Source organism: Schistocerca americana, chromosome 7 (genome assembly GCF_021461395.2).
Source record: "Schistocerca americana isolate TAMUIC-IGC-003095 chromosome 7, iqSchAmer2.1, whole genome shotgun sequence".
Classification (NCBI taxonomy): domain Eukaryota; kingdom Metazoa; phylum Arthropoda; class Insecta; order Orthoptera; family Acrididae; genus Schistocerca; species Schistocerca americana.
Window position 1 is genome coordinate 296,840,346 of NC_060125.1, and position 19,936 is coordinate 296,860,281.

The window sequence follows — 19,936 nt, forward strand, 5'->3', positions numbered from 1 at the left end:
CTATCATTTCTCCATACAGATTCTTTGTGTTTGACCTTTTCCACGTGTTTCTTTTTCGACATTAACTAGGGACTGTTTGAACCTCCTGCATTCTTCCTCTACGTCCTTCCTCTCGTCTTTAGGAAGCTGTGTCTTAATCTACTCCTTGTATACCTGTTTAGTTTCTCTGTATCTCAGTTTGCAGCACTTGATCTTTGTGTGTCTATTTCCTCCTTCGTATCTGTTCTCAATTTCTTCATTTTCCCTACCAGTATGCAGCAGACTCTGTAGTCAGGGCAGCCACAGCCTGGATGTATCATTTTGAAACAGAATGAAGCCTCTTTATCTTCAAACTTCCGAACAATAGTCTGTAGTGTCCATCGAGATTAACGCTTGCTGTCACTTTCACTTCTGTCAGGCATATGATTTCTGCAGTTATTATCATGTAGTCTTTTATGAATTTCTCTTCCTAATTCCAACTGTATCTGGTAAACTTGTGACTATATCTTTTCTTTTACCAGTCATTACTAACTATCCACTTATTTCTCAAGCATTTATTGTGTCGCTTACGTTCTCCACATTAGGTAATTTGTTCGCTTCTTCTTTAGTAACTATTATTGCGACAACATTTCTTCTTTTGTCTCCTCCTGACCACCACATCTTATATTCTTTTCCCACCTCCTTTCTACTATTCCCTTTCTTTCTTACCTCCCTTAGTCCCATTATCGGCATGTTCTTTTCTGCCGTTATCCGCTTGAGCTCATGGATTCTTTTATCATTTTCTAAGTGTACGACTTTAATAGTCCTAATTTCTTTTTTCGTCTGGGCCATGTTGGAGGTCATACCTGGAAGATCTGCTCAAAACCTCTATTACTTTCGGTACTGGTTTCGATCTGAGGCACATTTGATTGTTGAAAGCAAGTGGGTTATCCATTGGCTTGTTGGTTGTATCGTAGCTTCACCGGAACCCCGTTGGCCGTCACTTTTCTGGGTCCCTGTAAAGCCTTCACAGCTGCCGCAGCAGTGTCGGGGGACGCAATGACCACCACTGTATTTCACCCCTGCAGCAGTCCCGTACTTCACGCCGTTGCCTGTCTCACACGGCACTGACGAGCGTTTGGACTTGTGGGATTTTAGATTTTAGTTACCAGTACTGATGAAGTTCTTTTCAAAAATTTATTGGCTTTGAAAATGTGTTCATACAACCATCTCAGCACTGGAAATAGTATTTAACAGTTTATTGTGACACTTTAGAGTAGACATTAATTACAGTCGTACCATAGCATGACGTTACATAGGCTTAACAAAGGACTGATTTTGACGCAAAACAAGTCTTATAACCGCAGTATAATGTAACGAGTTAACAATACGAAAATATTACCCAGGATACGCAGAGATGGAATGCTATAACAATCTTACTGGTACCACAATAAGATAAATCGCTGTTGGTACACATTATCATTGATTATATAGCTGAATTAATTTAATATTTTCTTTTGTATGTCCGATAAGAGTTGTTTCAAAAGGTGCAGATGAAGAACTGAATATTTGTGCATGTCTGCAGATGCCTTACCATCTAGGTAGAACATGACAACAGAACATAAAACCAGACTTGGCCACACGTATAGATACGCGAGTATTCAGACACCTACATGTAGGACTTACACAGTGACATGCCTTTAGAGACTGCGCACTCCATGTCCTGCTGAGTAGCACGTGGGAATATAGTCAGCTAACGGAGCGTTGGTCGTTCCCTGGCAAAAGCTTTAGATTAGCAGCGCAGCGCACTGTTGACAAACTCGTACAGTAGTTTATATGTTGATGTATGTTTGGATGTCAACAATGTTTGGAGGGTGTTTGGGAACTGATGAACAAAAGCTCGGAGATTACTTGCACGGACGTTTATATGATACTTGTTCCTGTGACATTGTAGGAATATATAGTCTAGGCCTTCTTATGTCCGCAAACAGATTGGGGAATAACCTTGAGATTGAGACGGTAGTAAAGGCCTGTGTGACCGGGCGGTTCTAGACGCTTCAGTCTGGAACCGCACGACCGCTACGGTCGCAGGTTCCAATCCTGCCTCGGAGATGGATGTGTGTGATGTCCTTAGGTTAGGTAGGTTTAAGTAGTTCTAAGTTCTAGGGGACTGATGACCTCAGATGTTAAGTCCCATAGTGCTCAGAGCCATTTTAATTTGAGACAGTAGAGATGTTTGTTGAATTTCTAATGATTAAATTTCAGCCTTGGTATAACTGTTGTCAGTCCCCTTGAGGTCTGCGTCTTATTATACCATGGTACTCTTGGAATCGTGAGATGAATTATTGCATAGTGGCTGCCTTTGATTTTGGACGAACACGGACATTCTTCTTGCCAGTCTGAGGACAACCACTGTCTGAGAATTGGAATCATGTTTGTGAGAAGGAGATTATCACATTTAACAGTTCCATGTAAAGATGAATGATTTTGCTAGGACGTCTACTTGTTCATTTTCAGATATCCAGAGTGGCCTTTGATACATACCATCATACGTTGCGATATATCCACTGCACCCGAAACACAACGGCGACACCTGCTGTAACTGTGGGATTGGTATAACTTATACGATGGTATCTAATCAGTTGTAGGACTAAAATGCTTTCAGAGATGATGAGTGCTGTGTCTGTTGTGGACGTCTGTGCAAATAGCAGGGCTTCCACGATGACAATCAGCTTGGCTGTCATAATAGTGGAGTTTGGATCCAATTTGTATAGGCCTTGTCGTTTGCTTTCCGGTTACCCAATAGGCATTACCAGCGCCGTCACTACACTTAGACCCATGTGTATACACCATGCATGCATCGTGATAGTGAGACAGGAACTCCATTGGCGTTGCGCCCGTGTCTTGAAACGTTAGAATAGTCCTGGTAACAGTCGGCGGAGTCGGCATAAGAGAACTTTGCGTATTAATGCCTCCATCTCCATATATTCAGCTGTGACTGTGGAAGACGATTATTTATCCAATATTTCCTGCGCAACAGTATGATGCTAACTCCCGGATTTTTTAGTTAAGGGGCCCATATTCATCGAGAAAGGGCCGCAAGGAGGAATTTCCTTCAGAGGAACACTTTGTGGTACTCAGAGGTGTAACAGAAGAACTTAAAGGGCAACGGAAGAGCGCCTGTGGGGAATGGAATTGCTTGCGCGTTACGAGACCGATCAGCAAAATTTTTTGTCAACTCATTCGCTTCAATCAGTAATGCTTTGATTGGGCTGGACTTGAATGCCCTAGTAACTATACGTAAGGTTTCGTACTACATAACGTCGACGCTTTGGAGCGTTCTCTCTGACGCTGATGTGTAGCACATGCACTGATCAGCCAGAACATTACGACAACTTGCCTAATCGCCGGTATTTCCACACTTGGCACCGGAAATAGCAGCGACGCGTCGTAACATGGAAGCAATGAGGCCTTGGTGGGTCGCTGGAGGGAGTTACCACCACGTCTTCACACACACGTCACCTAATTCCAGTAAGTTCCTGCGAGCGGCTGACGACCTCTGACGTCACATTCAACGACATCCAAGATTTGTTCGGTCACGTTTAGATCGGGCCAGTTGGTGGGGCAGCACATCAATTGGAACTCGGTACTGTGTTCCTCGAACTACTCCATCATTCTCGTGGCTTTGTGAGGTGGCGCGTTATCTTGTTGAAAAATGCCATTGCCATCAGGAAACATGGTCGTCATCATACGAAAGTCCTTTGCCTTCATGATGCCTTGCACGAGCTCCACTGGACCCATGGATGCTGACGTGAATGGTTCCAAGAGCATAATGCAGCCACCGTCAGCTTATCTCCATCCTTCAGTACAGGTGATAAGGAGCTGTTCGCCTCGAAGACGACAGACGCGCCCTCCCTTAGGCATGATGAAGAAGACATCGGGATTCATCAGACCATGTACGCTCTGCTACTGCACCAGCGATGTTCACGTGCCCATTGCGGTTGTAGTTGCTGACGTCGGGGTGTTAACATTGGCACAGGTATGGGTCGTCAGGTGTGGAGGAACACCGCTAGGAGTGCTCGATGCACTGTGTGTTCTGACACACTTTTACTCTGACCAACATTGAAGTCTGATGTTAGTTCTTCCACACTTCCCCGCCTGTCCGTTTTACCGCTCTGCTCAGACTATGACGTCCGACATCTGTATTGAAGGGTGCCCGCCCAACCCCACTACATCTGGACGTTGTTTCACCTTGGTTTCGCCATGTGTTGAAGACACTCACCACAGCTCTCTTCGAACACCCGATAAATCGTGCAGTTTCCGAAATCCTCGTACCGAGCCTCCAGGAAATTACAACCTGACCTATGTGAAACTCAGATAGGTCGCGCGACTTTCGCATTCTACACGCGGACAGCACTCTCACTGATACTACATGCACCACGCGTGTGTCTGGCTACCATTCATTCCTGCCCGGTGAAGGTGCAGTCGTCTGGACGGGTTTATATCGATAGTACGTCGGTGATCGTAGTGTTCTGGCTGATCAGGTTATGTCCGCAACCAAAGTATGTCCTTAATAGTGACAACTGATGCAGATGACCTTTCGGATGAAAATACTAGAAATGACAAAACAGTAGATAGGCCTACCGTTACTGATAATTGCGAGGATGGCACAGCTGAAAATATTCAGTGTAAAAAGGAAAAGAGCCTACTCGAAGCGAAAAAGGTGTTAGGATAACTAACTTGTATGAACAAAAAATTCGGAAAAGAAACACTGGAGAGTCATACACTACTAAAACTGGTAAAATTATTCCTGCCGCAAGTTTGCGAATTGTGAACCGTATTTGTGCATCAAAATGTTCAAATAAAATCACGAATAATGAAAGAAAGAACTTTTTAATGCTGTGGGCGATGGTCCCCAAAATAGTTATCTCAATGGTTTCTGTGCCTGTCATTCAGTTAAATGTCGACGTCCAAAAGAAGACTGGTTCTTTGAACATTGTATTTATGGATGTCGACTAAAGATAAATTAAGCCAGTAGTATGCGATAATTTTTCTTGAATACGCTTACAGTTTCTGTTGAAAGTATTTTTAGGCTTCCTTCAAAAGGCAAGAGGGAAGGCATTCCTCAGCTTGATAAAAGGGATGAACATGAGAATAGACACTCTATGCCTGACGACCTCACCTGTTGTGTAAAACTGTGATTTCCGGAAGTATGGACGATTGTAACCTGCAGAAGAAAATTATTGGGAGACGCACTAGATGTAAAAGGTGACCACGAGAATGGATCCCATTTAGGCACTGTATATCAAAATGGTTGAAATGGCTCTGAGAAAAAAAAATGGCTCTGAGCACTATGGGACTTAATTTCTGAGGCCATCAGTCCCCTAGAACTTAGAACTACTTAAACCTAACTAGCCTAAGGACAACACACATATCCATGCCCGAGGCAGGATGCGAACCTGCGACCGTAGCAGCAGCGCGGTTCCGGACTGAAGCGCCTAGAACCGCTCGGCCACACACTGTATATCGCTGTTCGTCTCATCGGCTAAGAGAAGGGGCGGAGCAAAGTTTTATTTTCGATCTCCTGCTAGCAACATCCAGCGACATTATTAAAATTTTTCTAGCGCCACTCCGTGAAGTACTACACCTTTCCTTTCCGAGCGGTTGAAAGAGCTTGTGACGCTGCCCGTGAAGGGCCAGGAATTGCTTCGTCGGTCATCAATCACCGCATTAATTTGCGAAACAACACAACATGGCAGAATACTCACTTCTTGTTGACCGAAAACGCAGAGTTCTGTGTTACGTAGTGAGATTAGCAAAAAATGTTTAAATGTTTGTGAAATCTTATGGGACTTAACTGCTATGGTCATCAGTCCCTAAGCTTACACACTACTTAACCTAAATTATCCTAAGGACAAACACACACACCCATGCCCGAGGGAAGACTCGAACCACCAATGGGATCAGCCGCACAGTCCATGACTGCAGCGCCGTAGACAGCTCGGCTAATCCCGTACGGCTGAGATTAGCAGCGGTCGGACACAAAAGATGAGCGGGTCGAAATCGACCGCCTTCTACCAACTTCTGGCGATGCAGAACTATGGATCCCTCGTTCATCACGTTGTGAAAAGACTAAAGTTAGGCACCATACGCGTTAAAATGAATAAATGTCAGGTAGTTTGGAAGAAGGGGCGTTCAGTAAGTAACGCAACCCTCTTTTAGTCCGCCAATTTAGGCTCAAAAAGTGCAGAACTTGTTGTGTGACATTGTGGAATATTCCCGCATCGCCTTCTATATTTTACTGAAGTTCCGGTAGGTGGCGGTTCTATACGTACACTTCAAAATGGCGTCTGTAACTGAGGTGCATTCTAAGTAGAAACATTGAGTTTCTTTTGGCTGAAAACCAGAGCATCGCTGTTATTCATAGGAGATTGCAGAATGTCTATGGAGCCTGGCAACGAAGGCAAGAGTTTGGGCGAGGCGTCTGTCGTCTTCGCAACAAGCCGTTCAAGCTTGTCCGATCTGTGACGCCTGCAATGTTGGAACGCGCAGACACTCTCATTCGAGGTGATCGATGGAGCGCAATCAAACACCTCGATGTCCAAATGGACGTCTCTGTTGGTAGTACTGGCATATTTGGCCACCAGTTGGGGTATTCAGTGGTGTGGGCTTAGTGGCTTCCTAGCCACCTAACAGAAGACGATAAAGAGCAAAGAAGGACCAGCTGTGTGGAATAGCTTTCGACTTACGAGGCTTATAGTGACACATGGGCTCATCACTTCGATCCGGAAACGGAACGGAAACCCCTTGGATTGGCCGCGCACCACCTCTCCTCTCAAGGAAAAGTTCAAAGCAGCACACTCAGCCGGTAAAGTCATGATGACTCTGAATGTATTATTGTCTTTGATGTCCTTCCTTATGGTGCAACGATAACTATGTAGTGTGATGTGTTACATTCTGGAACCTGGAGAAACGGCTTCAGCGTATTACCGCCACAAAAATGCAAACGAACTTCTCCTTTTCCATGACGACGCTAGTCCTCATCCAAGTCTGCGCAGCCAATAGGAGCTCACGAACCTCTATTGGGCAACTCTTTCTCATCCACGCTACAGCCCGAATCTCGCACCTTGCCATCTGTTTGGCCCAATGAAGGATGTATCCGTGGGAAGCAGTACGTGAATGGTAGGGGAGGTTACTGACGATGCAGCAAGACGCTGGCTCAGACGTCGAGCAGTCGAGTGGTATCGTGCGGGCTTACAGACCATTCAAGTAAGGTGGAAATTTCAGAAATTTGCGGAAAGTTCCTATGGGACCAAACCGCTGAGGTAATCGGTTCCTAGGCTTACACACTATTTAATCGAAAGTAAACTAACTTACGCTAAGGAGAACTCACACACCCTTTCCCGAGGGAGGACTCGAACCTTCGACGGCGCGAGCTGCGCGAACCGTGACAAGGCGCTCTAGACAGCATGGCTACCCCGCGCGGACGAGTAAGGTGTCACAAGGCCGTCGCATTAAAAGGAGATCATATTGGAAAATGGTTTTGGTTGGTCTGTCTTTCATATTTAACTAAACAGCTTAATTTTTTTCTACAGATGACTGATACTAAACATGGTCGCCTGTAAGAAGAAATGGGGACAGTGCAATGTAATCTCAAGTTTAGCTTCTTTCCATCATTGTCGGACAAACGACTACCTTCGTGTCTTTATACAACGAAGCATTAAGCAATGACGCTAAAAACCATACAAGCTGGAGGATTATCTGAGTATCTGAGAAGCCTAATAAAATAGACGAAGATTTAAAACAAAGAAAAACTACAAAAGAATACCGCCGTACGTCGCTACTTACAGCAGAATCCCGAAAATCGCATACTACCCACGAAAAGTTAATGTTGTCGACCACTGAAAAGCTTTTAAAAACTGTTCTACACAAATCTGCTTATTACATATTCAATAAAATTCCCTTGAACAACAACACTTTTAAAAGAAGTATTGATAAAATGGTTTATCATATTGAAAGCATCGTGTGTAATTGTTTGCAAGGGACCTACTTCTCCGTACAACTAAACGACTCAACTTTGCCTAGCAATGAAATATTTTCGTTGGAATACGTTCGACTTGCTATGGGTCCAGAAATTCATGCTCTTCTCAAGAACAGTGACAACTGACAGTGGACGTGAATCAATATTTAACGTTTTGAAAGATTATTTCATGGGGAAGAGCGATGCTCTTTTATTAGCGGCAGTAGATGTTGCACCCACTTCGTTTGCACGCTCTCGTGGATGACTAGAATGTTTCAGTACATCTACATCAACATGATTACTCTGCTATTCACAATAAAGTGCCTGGCAGAGAGTTCAATGAACCACCTTCAAGCTGTCTCTCTAACGGTCCACTCTCGAACGGCACGCAGGAAAAACGAGCACTTAAATTTTTCTGTGCGAACCCTAATCTCTCTTATTTTATCGTGATGATCATTTCTCTCTATGTAGGAGGGTGCCAACAGAATGTTTCCGCAATCGGAGGAGAAAACTGGTGATTGAAATTTCATGAGAAGATCCCCTCGCAACGAAAATCGCCTTTGTTTTAATGATTGCCACTCCAATTCGCGTATCATGTCTGTGACACTACCTCCCCTAGTTCGCGATAATACAAAACGAGCTGCCCCTCTTTGTATTTTTTGGATGTCATCCGTCAGTCCCACCCGATGCGGATCCCACAACGCACAGCAATACTCCAGAATAGGGCGGACTAGCGTGGTGTAAGCAGTCTCTTTAGTAGACCTGTTGCACCTTCTAAGTGTTCTGCAGTCATTGGTTTGCTCTACCCACAATATCATCTGTATGATCGTTCCAATTTAGGTTATTTGTAATTGAAATCCCTAAGTATTTAGTTGAATTTACAGCCTTATCGCGTAATCAAAATTTGGCTGATTTCTTTTAGTACTCGTGTGAATAACTTCACACTTTTTCTTATTCAGGGTCAATGGCCACATTTCGCTCCATACGATATCTTATCTAAATCATTTTGCAATTCCTTTTGGTCATCTGATGACTTTAAAAGACGGTAAATGAGAGCATCATCTGCAAACAATCTAAGACGGCTATTGAGATTGTCTCCTATGCCGTTAATATAGATCAACAACAATAGAGGGACTATAACACTTCCTTGGGGGACACCGGATATTATTTCCGTTTTACTCGATGACTTTCCGTCTATTACTACGAACTGTGACCTTTCTGACAGGAAATCACGAATCCAGTCGCACAACTGAGGCGATATTCCATAGGCACGCAGTTTGGTTAGAAGACGCTTGTGAGGAACGGTGTCGGAAGCCTTCTGGAAATCTAAAAATATGGAATCAATTTGATATGCCCTGTCGATAACACTCATTACTTCATGAGTAGAAAGAGCTAGTTGAGTTTCGCAAGAACGATATTTTCTGAATCCGTGCTGACTAAGTGTCAATAAATCGTTTTCCTCGAGGTCCTTCATAATATTCGAATACAGTATATGTTCCAAAACCCTATTGCAAATCGACGTTAATGATGTTGTTGTTGTGGTGTACAGTCCAGAGACTGGTTTGATGCAGCTCTCCATGCTACTCTATCCTGTGCAAGCTTCTTCATCTCCTAGCACCTATTGCTTCTGAATCTGCTTCGAGTATTCATCTCTTGGTCTCCCTCTACGATTTTTACCCTCCACGCTTCCCTTAAATACTAAATTGGTGATCCCTTGATGCCTCAGAACATGTCCTGACAACCGATCCCTTCTTCTAGTCAAGTTGTGCCACAAATTTCTCTTCTCCCCAATTCTATTCAATACCTCCTCATAAGTTATGTGATCTACCCAGTGATATGGGCCTGTAATTCAACCGATTACTCCTACTTCCCTTTTGGGTATTGGTGTGACTTGAGCAATTTTCCAGTCTTTAGGTACGGATCTTTCTGTGAGCGAGCGGTTGTATATAATTCCTAAATATGGAGCTATTGCATCAGCACACTCTGGGAGGAACCTGACTGGTATACTATCTGGACCGAAGCCTTGCTTTTATTAATTTAAGCTGCGACACCGAGGACATCTATTTCTATGTTTATCATCTTGGCAGTTGTTCTTGATTGGAATTATGGAATATTTACTTCGTCTTCTTTGGTGAAGGAGTTTCGGAAAACCGTGTTTAATAATCCTGCTTTAGTGGGACTGTCATCAGTGACTTCACTGTTGTTATCGCGCAGTGAAGGTATTGATTGCGTCTTGCCACTGGTGTGCTTTATGTATGACTAGAATCTCTTACTGCGTAACCCATCGATAACATTCAGGTGAAAAAGATCTTAGAGGTAGCTGCATCAATCTCTTCAGTTTGTTGCCGGCCGGTGTGGCCGTGCGGTTAAAGGCGCTTCAGTCTGGAACCGCGTGACCGCTACGGTCGCAGGTTCGAATCCTGCCTCGGGCATGGATGTGTGTGATGTCCTTAGGTTAGTTAGGTTTAATTAGTTCTAAGTTCTAGGCGACTGATGACCTCAGAAGTTAGTCGCATAGTGGTCAGAGCCATTCAGTTTGTCATTGACACAGTAAACAATATGGAAAACAACCTGTTTAATTGTAGGTTATTTGCGCAGTTATAAGAAAAAAATGACAATAACTTCGATCGATTACTCTTTGACAATGAAGTAGGCTGGCTTATGTTTGGCGAGATTTTTCTGTCATTTTGAGACTGCTTTTTTCAGATGTTAAAGATCTAATTTAAGAAAATTTAATTACAAAAGTCAGAGTTGATTACTTAACAAATTTGTTTGCTAAATGTAATGAGGTTCACTTGCAGTTGCAAGCTGACACTCTAAATTTGTTAAAACGAAATCCATGATGTGGACATGCATTAAGGCATATTTATTCAGTGAATGCATACTGTTATCTACGTTACAATACAACAGATGTTCATTATTTGTATGTATCCGAGGTCATTAGTTACTCTGGGATAAATCACAGTGGCAAGAAAATTGTACTGCAGTCCCAATACCTCTAAATCTTCAAAATCGATCACTTCAGATAACGAGTTATCTGTGTCACTAACTGGTGAGCATATGGGTTTTCAAAATGAATTACACAACACCATAACGATGTCTCCATAACTTAGTCGTTAATATGAACTCACGTCGTCGTAAACTCTTTGTTCCCCACTGACATCGGGGAGTGAAGTACAACAAGTGTAATGTACTGTTGTACAGTACTGTTATACAGCATTCAATGGCATTGAGTGTAATTTCTTGTCGAAAAGTATTTTGCTTTATAATATTTCAACCATGAGTTTTGGTACAGGAAGACAGCAAAGGGTTAGAAACTGTCTAATGATGAAAAGTTAGGTTTGATTACCGTGGAAATAATCCTATGGCTTGTTATTGTTAGAAAATGTTAATTACAAGTACAATTGCTAGTGCAGAAACCAACGAGTCATCGACTCTGGTGAGTGTTAGTTGTGGGCCACACAAGACGAGCAATGGGTCGCTAGCAATATCGCCAGCCCCATTGTCAGCAATCACCTGGTCGCACTGAACTAGCCACGCAACAGCAATTTACCCAGAAATTTCAACCACTATTTCGAAAACCATTCACCTACTCGCATAGCGTAACGCTTGAAAGACAGGTAGTCGACCCAGACTAGCATTGAATCCGCGCGCCGTATTAACGACCTTGGCTGGCGGATCGGTCAGCCCGGGTTTGATTATTTGGGAGTTTCCCACTCTCATTTAGGCAAATGCTGGACTCGTCTGTGACATATGCATCAGAAAATGCCATACATCAACGTTCAAAATATAACCGAACACAGAACAAAGACGGGCCGTTGTGGCCGAGCGGTTCTAGGCGCTTCAGTCTGGAACCGCGCGACCACTACGGTCGCAGGTTCGAATCCTGCCTCGGGCATGGATGTGTGTGCTGTCCTTAGGTTAGTTAGGTTTAAGTAGTTCTAAGTTCTAGGGGACTGATGACCTCCGATGTTAAGTCCCGTAGTGCTCAGAGCCATACGAAACATTTGAACAGAACAAAGTTTACACAATTCACAGATTGGTGGTGCACACGACTTCGCTGTCGGCTGTAGGCCGGATTAATGCCAGGAAGAAGAAGAAGAAGATTTGGAACAGCGCTGTGTCGTGAATTGCACTGAGCTGACAGAAGGCGTGGGATACCTCCTAATATCATGTCGGCCTCCTTTCGCCAGACGAAGTGTAGCATGTACTTAAGAAGTCATTGGAAGTCCTCTACAGAAGTACTGGGCCATGCTCCCTTGTAGCCGTCCATGACTGTTAACGTGTTGTCTGTGTATGATTTTGTGCACGAACTAACCTTTCGATTATATCCCATAAATGTTCGATGGGGTCCATATCGGGTGATCTAGGTCGCTCGAATTGTCCAGAACGCCCTTCAAACCAATCCCGAACAATTTTGGCCCAGTGATACAACACAGTGCCATCCACAAAAATTCCATTATTGTCTGGGAACATGAGATCCATGAGTGGTTGCAAATGGTCTTCAAATAGCCGAACATAACCAATTCCAGTCAATTATCTGTTCATTTGGACCAGAGGACCCAATTCATTCCATGTAAGCACAGCCCACATTATTATGGAGCTACGATCATCTTGCAAAGTGGTTTGTTGACAACTTGGATCCATGGCTCCGTAGGGTCCGCGCCGCACTCGAATTATACCATCAGTTCTTACCAACTGAGATCGGGACTCATGTGACCAGTCCACGGTTTTCCAGTCGTCCATGCTACAACCTGTATGGTAACGATGACAGGAGAGGCGCTGCAGGCGACGTCGTGCTGTTAGAAGAGGCACTCGTGTCGTCATCTGCTGCCTTAGCTCATTAACGCCAAATTTCGCCGCTCTATTCTAACGAATACGTTCGTCGTATGTCCCTCTTTGATTTCTGCGGTTACTTCACGCAGTGTTGCTTGCCTGTTAGCGCTGACAACTCTACGGAAACGCCGCTGCTCTCGGTTCTTAAGTGAAGGCGTGGACCACCGTGTTGTCTGTGGTGAGAGGTGGTGACAGAAATTTGGTATTATCGATACACTCTTGACAGTGTGTATCTCGGAATAATGAATTCCCTAACAATTTCTGAAGTGTAACGTGCCAGACGTCTAGCTCCAACTACCATTTAGAGTTCAAAGCCTGTCAATGACCGTAATGCGGCCGTTATGACGTCGGAAACATTTTCACCTGAGTGCAAAATAACAACTCTGCAAATGCACTGTCCTTTTACAGCTTGTGCACACGATACTACTGCCATCTGTACACGCGCGTATTACTATCCCAAGACTTTTGTCATTTCAGTGATATTTATCACTGGTGGCTGTCGATCTCCGTGTATCGACAAATATTTCAACCAAAAATAGTAACATAAAAGGGGATCTAAATTTATGAAATTTGTTTTGAAATGTTTTTTCTCGGTAACTGTAGACTGTGTTACACAAAACATTACGTTTTTCTTTAACATCAAGTACGTTGTCTACATCTTCCCGGTCGGTATTTCACAAACACATTTTAAAATTACTATTTCATTCTTCATTTACTACTCTTGTAGTTTAACCAAGTGTACAGGGTGGCCCAAAATCCTGTTAACATTTGCAAATGCACTAATTCACAGAATAATGTACGTAGAGAGGTATAACTTGACGCACATGCCTGAAATGATATGTTGTTTTATTGGCACCAAAACGAGAGAAAAGGTTGGACAACAGATGGTGCTGGACAGCAACAAATCAGTGACGATTCATGAGAATCGTATATAATTAGAGCTGTAGTGAGAGAGGGAGTCAGATCATCCCTAGCCTGGCCGATAAACACTTGCTAAGAGGTACGGCTCTTATGCAAGACTGGTAGTTGATGGTTGGAGACACAACATCGTTGTTACAGGTAGCCTGAGAAAACCAGTTCACAGATGTGGGCCACTGATGGATCGGAGTTAAACGCCTCAGCGCCATTTAAGGCCTGAAGATGGTATAATGAAGCACGGAAACTGATAGCGATATAATAAGTAACATCGTAAGGACGGTTGTAGGTGTTCCATTTTATTACAAAAAGTGAAAGCCCGAAGTCCCTCAAACGTCCAATCAAAAGGATGGACATTCAAAATCTTACGCAGCATGGCGCTCCGCACCACATTGTTATACGAGTGAGAGATCTCTTTCAGACATCGGTTGGTGAGGATCGCATGCTCAACCATCACGTCCGTCTTGCCTTGCCTCTAATGACTCCACACCTCAGTCGGTGTGATTATTCATTGTGGCGTAACCCGAAGTCGCAAGTCTACCGCGACCGTCCGACCTCATTAGAGATACTGAAAGACCAGATCTGACGGCATTTTCTCACCACACCTACTGATACGCTGTACAGCGCTCTTCACAACAATGTTGCGCGACTACAGTCGTTCTTGATTAATCACAGCAGAGATGCTGAGCATTTGTTATAAAGAGCATCGTTTTTTTTTTTTTTTTTTTTTTTTAAATGTTAAGGCTTTCGTGGCCACCTGTTGACAAACTGCCTGTTAGCTTATGTCTCAGGATCTTCTGCCGACGTTCGTCTGATGATTTTTCTCACGCTTCACGAGCACGAGCGGCTGGTATTGTCAAAGCTTTTCCCTCTGCTGCTGGTGATGGACTGGAAACGAGCTCGCGGCCGCGGAATATATGTAGCTGGAGCGCCAACGTCCAAGGGCTTCTCCGCGTATTAATTACGCTCATAGCGCGAGCAAGGCGATTGTGTGAGCCGCAGCACCTCAGACGCGAAATACAACACTTGTGTTCTGACGAGCATTGGGTACTCCACATGTTATATTAGAAGTATAACGGAGCCAAATACTCGGCAAAATGACAAATCAGAGAAAGTGAAATGCCCTGCTTAACCAGCAGGGCAGGACAGATACAATAAATTGTGGAAAGGGGCCAAAATAAGGGGCTCTCAGTTACACTCGAACATACAACTTTAGTACATGATGAAACATTACAAGAGCCCAAAAAATTTTCTAAACACACAGCTTTAATCTTTGGGACTTAATTACCGGCTGAAAGCCACTTTAATTTAAAGACGGCTGAAGGCCAATAGCTTAAAACGCAAGCATAATCAGAAATTTAAAAGGCAAGCCTTATCTAAAAACAGTTCTTTAGTTAGGCTGAACTAAACAAGTTAAATTCAAATCGACTGAAAGCCGAACACTTAAAACTCCAAAGCATTAATTTTTTTTAAATACCAAAGTCCTTGCGTGAAACAGTTCTTTAATTTAGCCTGAAGGCCTTTAGAACAAACAACTGAAACTCAAACCGGCTGAAGACCGAAGACTTAAAAATTCAATAGGTTGAACTAAACAAGTTAAATTCAAAAAGAAGAAGATTAAAACTTTGTGCTGGACCGACCGAGACACGAACTCAGGACCTTTGCCTTTCGCGGGCAAGTGTTCCACCAACTCAGCTACCCAAGCACACTCCGCTGCAGAGTGAAAATCTCATTCTGGAAGTTAAATTCAAGTCGGATGATGGCCAAAGACTTAAAATTAAAAAAAAAAAATCAAATGCCAAAGGGCTTACGTGAAACATTACATTAACTTTAAACAACAAGAACAAATTTTTAAAAAATCAAGGCATTACACACACGGGCGTCCAGATGTAATTCAAATACTAACGATCGCTTAGGTGAGACAGGCTGTCGGGCCAACCATTCACGATCCGACGACAACCCAACCGACCGACAGTCAGCGGACCCACCGACAAGATAACTTCCACTTCACCCGAGCAGGGCACAACAGGGAGTGCAACGGAACAACGTAGAAGATATTGGCGTCCACGACCAATCATACACGGAGCTGTCAAACTACACGTCGTGCTGGACAGCAACAACACGATGAGGAAACTACACTGCCTGAAATTTACGTCAACGCTCAGTGCAGGTAATCGGAACGTCAACGGCCACAAGGCAGAAGATGCCGCAGGTGCACTTCAATTCAAATATCCAAATACAGTGAAACTCCACGGGAGGGTGACTAGAATTTTCCAAGTTGAAAACCACGTTGTTGCTCGCGGGAATATCCCAACAGCCGACAACGAACTCCAAACGACACAATGTGAACAGTCTAGACTTGCTGAAAGGCAAACCGCCAAAGAAGATCAAAGAGTGTCTCAGATCGGCAAAGGAGAAAAGGGAGCCACTTGCAATATCGGGATTATGCAGCATACCATGCACATATGGAAAAGTTTATGTTGGAATTACTGGACGATCAATCAACTCCAATATCACAGAACATAAGCGACATCGGAGATTGGGGCAAGTGGAGAAATCGCCTATGGCAGGGCACACGCTTTCTGAGAAATGACCACGTAGTAAAATTCGCCGACACGGAAGTTCTGGCTGTAGAGAGGAACTATCACACCCGCTTGTTCAGAGTAGCTGTAGAAATACATAAACACGAGAATAGCGCCGACAAGAAAGAAGAAAGCTTCAAGGTAAACGGATCCTAGCTTTCCGTCCTGCAACAAACGAGCGCATCGGAAATCGCGGAAAAGCCCATGGACTATGGCGCGCCAGGTACGCATAGTTTGCGACCGCGAGCTCGGCTGCAGTCCACCATTAGCAATAGAGGGAGAAAATTTGACAATGCCAGTCGCTCGTGCTGGCGAAACGTCAGAAAAATCGTCAGACGAACGCCGGCCGAAGAACCTGAGACAGAAGCCAACAGGTAGTTTGTCAGCATAGTTCTTGCTACAAATCAGTTATTACGCTAATTATTCCTTTCGTATCATATGAGGCGCCTTCTGTTGGTCATTTTTCAGTACAGACCCATGTCATTTCACGCATGTGTCTCGAATTTTACCTCTCTACGAACATCATTCCATGAAATACTGAATTTTCGAATGTTAATGCGTTTTTGCATCATCCTGTATTTAGACAAGAGCTCTTCAATCTGGATGCCATGAATGTCATCAGTAGCAAGACCGCTTGTTTCCATAAGTGTAGTTGTTAATTATTTGAAAAGAGTTAGATTATATAAAATGTCAAAGGACTTAACTATGGCTCCCTGACCTGGAGGGCGGGTCAGAAGCGTTCGGATAACTGAGTCGGTAGAGCACTTGCCCGCAATAAACTTAACGTCTCAAGCTCGAGTCCCGGTCCCGCACACGCTTTTAATCTATCCAGGAAGTTTCAAATCAGTGCACACTGCTCAGCACAGTGAAAGTACATTCCGAACGAAAAATACCAGATTCGCTCTTACATACTAGCTACTGTAATGCCATGGACAGTCCTTGACCGAGGTCAAATGACTTCCTCCGCTAACGCATATGTCAACTGACATGTAGCAGTATCCACTTGTATCGAGTACCCGTCTTTCCGGGCAGGCACTCGGAGCGCTGTCCTCATCGCCACTCAGCACTGACGTCCGCGTACCGTTTCCAGGTAACAGACTGACGCACACAGTAATCACATCCGAGTCACAAAAAGGTCGGATGTGTAGCTTCCGAGGAAGTAATTTCGCGAAGTAGCAGCTTGCTGGAAATACTACTACGCAAAAGACTATGAATGAGGGACAGCGAAATGAAAACGAGACAGATGGAAAAGCAACTAAACTCTTCGTTATACCAAAATTAATCGCCATAACAGTTAATACATTCATCCCATCCGTGAGACAAGATGGTCAGTGCCTTCATGGAAAAAAGTTTTCTGTTAACTACGGAACCATGACTATACCCAGACATGTATCTCTTCACCCGAAGCAAATCGACGCCTATGAAAGTCTTTCCTCAGGGCCCGAAAAATGGGTGGGCCCACTTTTTGCCAAATTTATTTCGGCAACGATGCATAAGTTTCGCTGGGAAGCCCTCATACGTCTTCTACACACTGCTGACCCCTCCCCATGGAATTTCCATATTTTTGGAGACATTAGTGGACGTCAGTTTGCTTCGGAGGAAGAGGTGCACGCTTAGATACAATCACGGTTCCTTAGACAACCATGAAGGCGTTGATAGTCTTCTCTTACAGTTGAATAAATGTATTAACGTTCAAATGCTTCAAATGGCTCTGAGCACCATGGGACTTAACATCTGAGGTCATTAGTCCCTTAGAACTTAGAACTACTTAAACCTAACTAACCTAAGGACATCACACACATCTATGCCCGAGGCAGGATTCGAATCTGCGACCGTATGTATTAACGTTCATGCCGATTAGTTTTTAAATAATAACCAGTCGCCTTGCTTTATTTCCATTTATATCGTTTTCTTTTGGTTGCTCTTATACGATATCCATGAGACTTCATCAGACATTGTTTAACCATTCCATGTTAATGTACTCGTGACAAACTGGTTCTGTGGAGAAGCATAGCACGGAGAGTGGCGCAAAGAGGGAAATGACATCAACAGTGACTGATGCAATCATTTCCTATAAAATTGTATACAGCATGTCTGAAAACTTTTGGGTCGTAATTATACGGAAAACTGAGTATTCTAGATTGAATATACAGAGATGAGGAACGAATGGTTGGTAAATGATACTCCAGACGGCTACGAGGTCTTCAGTGACTATGGCAGTGAGGCGTCTGCTTGTAAATTGGTAGTGTTCCTTAATCATAGCGCATTGCATCGACATTGGCCTTGAACGACTACATAAAGTCGCTTTTTTCGTGTGAGCGGAGGAGTTTATCACTAGATACACTTCATCGCCCAAGAACTTTGACGAGGTGGGATGCATCGTGTGCATCAGCAACGCAGATTGTCGTACAGCATGCGCCACCACATCGTATAGGTTTATCTACGAAGACGCCAGGATTTGCTGAAGCGGGACGACTGCCATTTCAGTAGTTAAAGGGAAACATCCTTAGATGATTTATCTGGTTTGAAATTAACACGGCGTTGCTATACTCGTACTGGTAATGGCTGAAAGCAATATGAAGAAGCCGCCAGTTTGTTTCCCGAGGACACGCAGCTCTACTGTAGACTTTAATGATGATGACACCGTCTTGGGTAAGTCAGTCCGTAAGTGGTCCCCCATTCGTATCTCCACGTGCAGACGTGTGTTATCATCGGGGAAAGCAATTATGGTGTTCGACGGGTGAGAGTTTCAAACATTTGATTCCTTAATCGGGTAGGTTTTTTGGAGTGACTAAGAAAAGGAAGAGATCGCATGAATTAGCTAAGAGCGGTGATAGGAAAAACAGGATTTCTAGTCACAAGTGTTACAAACACAAAATCAGACATACGTAATGTAGCTGTAGGTATAATAACGAACAACAAAGTAGGACTGCAGTAAGTTCCTATAAACGGCATAGTGATCCCATTATCGTAGCCACAAGTAATGTCCCACCCCTATGGTACGGAGGCGACTGAAAAGCAATGTCTCTAAATTTTTTATGTGAAAACTCGTTATGTTTTTTTTAAATACAACAAACTTTATTAACATTCTTCATCTTTATTCTTCATATCTACATATTTATTTCTCAATATAGTCACCTTGGCGACGAACTCATTTCTCCCAACGAGAGATCGGTTTGTTGATACCGTCAGTGTAGAACGTTTGAGTGTATTGAGGGGGACACCGCACCACCTCTGCTTGCACCGCTTCACCATTATCAAAGTCCTCGAAGGTCTTCTTTAAGTTCTAGAAACAGATGGAGCTCTGACACACACGTTCAGGTTAGCACCAGCGTCTCCTTCATTATGAGCACAAACAACAGAATATCGCATTTTACTGTCGTCCATAAAATCATCCTCTACGGACTTCAATTGGGGACACGTTTTTTACGGTTAGAAACTAGATCACAGTACACTGTTTCTCATACAGCGACATCGTTAAAAAAAATACAGCAAAGTACATAGAACAAACATATACAAGGTGCAATACCAAAGGCTGAAGGCCACAATTAAGTTTCAAAATTTTACCAAATTTTAGAATATATTACGATGTACTTTTAAAGGCAGAAGGTAGCAATGTTTAAAA